Below are 2,819 nucleotides of genomic sequence, written 5' to 3' on the forward strand. Positions count from 1 at the left end.
CTGACAGGTCACTGGCCAGCCGCACATGTCAGTCATGAAAGCACCGCTTCCCCCTCCTTCCCCTTACTTTCCCTTTTTTTTCCCCCCACAGGGAATCCAGTATAGGCAAGCGGAATATTCGACCCTTGTCAAATATTCAACCCGCGCTGTTAATATTCGACTCACACTGTTAATATTCAACTTCCGTTATTCAATTCAACAGCTATTCAACCAGCTGCTATTCGACTTGACTTTCACTTTTCATGTTGAATATTTGTCGAATTGAATATTAAATCGAAGCTTTGCACAGCCCTAATAATTTGCTCTAATCACATGTAAATTTGCTACCTGCAAATATAAGTAGCAGATTTACTCCCAAGTAGTTACTTCCCAAGTAGACGCTGACTGGGGGCAAATTTGGTCCCAGTCAGCCCTACCGCCAGGGGACACCTGCAGCTTAGCCCCCCAGGCCCTGGGGCCAGGAATGTCTCCAGCTGTAGAACTGGGGTGGCTATATGCTTGCCCCAGCTCTAGGCCCTTAAAAGCCTGTGGCAACACCGGGGCCTTGGACCACCTGCAGCCACTGCGTTGCACAGAAGAGGCCCCAGGACAGCTGCAGTAGCCTGCCCACACTCTGGCATTGGTCCCTGGCACTGTATTTTTATGTGGCTGCCAGGCCTGCACCGTTGCACTGTTCTGGGTGCTGCAGGCACCTGCCAGGCTGAGCAGGACCCTGGGACATCTGCAGCCAGCCTCTGGTCACTGAGGCCCATTTCAGCTGGTTCCAGACTACCTGCAGCAACCTGCCCAGACCCTGCCGCTGGCATCTGGTACCACATTGCTGTGTGCCAGCCTGGCCCATGCTGGGACCCTGCACTGGGCACTGCATGCTCCTGCCCAGGCCTGCCCACCAGCACTGGGACTGCCACGTGGAGGCCAACCAAGCCATCAAGGGAGCCACACTGGCATCCTCGCCAACACCACACGCTGACTCTTGGGGCTGCAGCTGGTACCAGGAAGAAACTGCAGACCTCATCGCACTGTAGGGAGAGGCCAAGGTCCTCAGCCAGTTTGCACAGAGTGCTCCAACACGCACATTTATTAGGGCCTGTTAGGCATGTGGGAACATGGGCATGACCAGTTGGCATGTTAGTGCCACATAAATGTCAAAGCCTTGCGGGCACAGTAGGTTAGTGTCACCAACCACAACTGCTGGTCAGGGACTGCCTGCAAGTGCATGCCCTTTTTGTGTCAGCTGGATGACATCCTTGTGCCCCGGCACCCTGGCCTGAGCTATTCTGTCTATTCCAACATGGGCGGCTTGCTGGAGCCTCCACTGTGGTCTGGCATCCATGGTGATGCATCACTGGGGGAGGGCAGCCTTCCAGCCTTCCTTACCCCACCAGAAGACCATCCCACCATGGTCCCCACCCTTGGCCTCTTCCAGCAGCTTCAGGTCAACACCTGCCCCACCAGCTCCACATGCTCAGCCCCACCCAGGTATTGTATTGCAGTAGCTATAATTGCTGTAATTGCTTTCTATTGCTGTTTTTATAATGAATCTTGTTATGATTTATTTTTCACAATATTTTAATTAGTCATTATTATTCTGTATTAAATATTAAATAACCATGCAATAACCATCTACTTTAAATTTCGTATTGCTTAGCATAAATATATCTGACTTGTTGATCTCATGATTTTAGAACTTAAATTTAGTATAAGAAAAATGTTTATGTAAGCTCTGTGGTATGTCTGACATGTTTGAAAAGAGGTAATGAAAGAATGAGTGATGTATGTATGTGACAATGTGAAGGAAGACAGTCCTCTCACAGCAGGTGAAAATAGCCTTCCGTGGTTTAACAGTTAAAGGTTGCAGCAATGTTGAGTCAGCAGTTAAGGATTACCTAATACTAAATTATGCCTTCACCCTGACGGTTGAAGACTACAAGCAATGACCCCCTTGAAGACTGCAGACCACAAAGCCAGAAGATCATGTCCTACCAATCCCAGCCTGCCAATGGGACAAGAAGGATGACTCAGTGGAATCCATAGGCTTGTATGGACAGCTATCACTATAAAGAATGAACACAAAGAAAAGGCTTTGGGTCTGTCCACCTGCAAGAAGGAGTTTTGGGTGCGTCCAGCAAGACCTGACTCCATTCCTCTAAAGCATCTTTAGAACTTGGTAACACCTTAACCTTTGCAAGACTCTCTAACTATCTGTGCGAGTGCTTGTTTCTTTTGTATGAATGAATGAGTGAATGTGTATGTATGGGACTGAGTAAAGCAGATAAACTTACTGTTCTTTATTCCTTTTATATTTTATGTTTTATGGTCCAATAAATACAGCATTGTGCCTTATCCCCTGATAAGATTCCTGCTTGTTTTTAATTCACACTGTACGCTTTGTGCGTACAACGGCGGCCAGGCGGCCAGGCTGGTCCTAGCACCACTTCCCCCCAGCAGCTCCAGCTCCTCCCTGGGCAGCCAGACACTGCATTCCTGTGCCCCAGGACACCACCAGGAGCCACACTTCCTTGCTGCCAGCAGGGATGACTTGGGCCACTGGGCATGCCTGCCACACCCATGTGGTAAGCCCCACACTGGAGGGAGGGCCATCCCTGCCCCAGCCCCTGCCCCTGGTCCCCTCTCCACCTGGCCTGCCCATGTTCCCCCTGACCCCCAGAGTTTCACCCCACCCCCACACAGCATGCAATCTAAGCCAAGCCCATTATTGCTTGTCCAGCTCCCCCTCCCACTCACTGGATGCAGAAAAATTGATTCTTTATAACAAATCTTTCTGAAGACTGTTACCAAGTTCTTCCCCTTGGTCTTCT

This window comes from Gavialis gangeticus, unplaced genomic scaffold (assembly GCF_001723915.1).
Source record: "Gavialis gangeticus isolate Ggan-Ray unplaced genomic scaffold, GavGan_comp1, whole genome shotgun sequence".
NCBI classification, from domain to species: domain Eukaryota; kingdom Metazoa; phylum Chordata; order Crocodylia; family Gavialidae; genus Gavialis; species Gavialis gangeticus.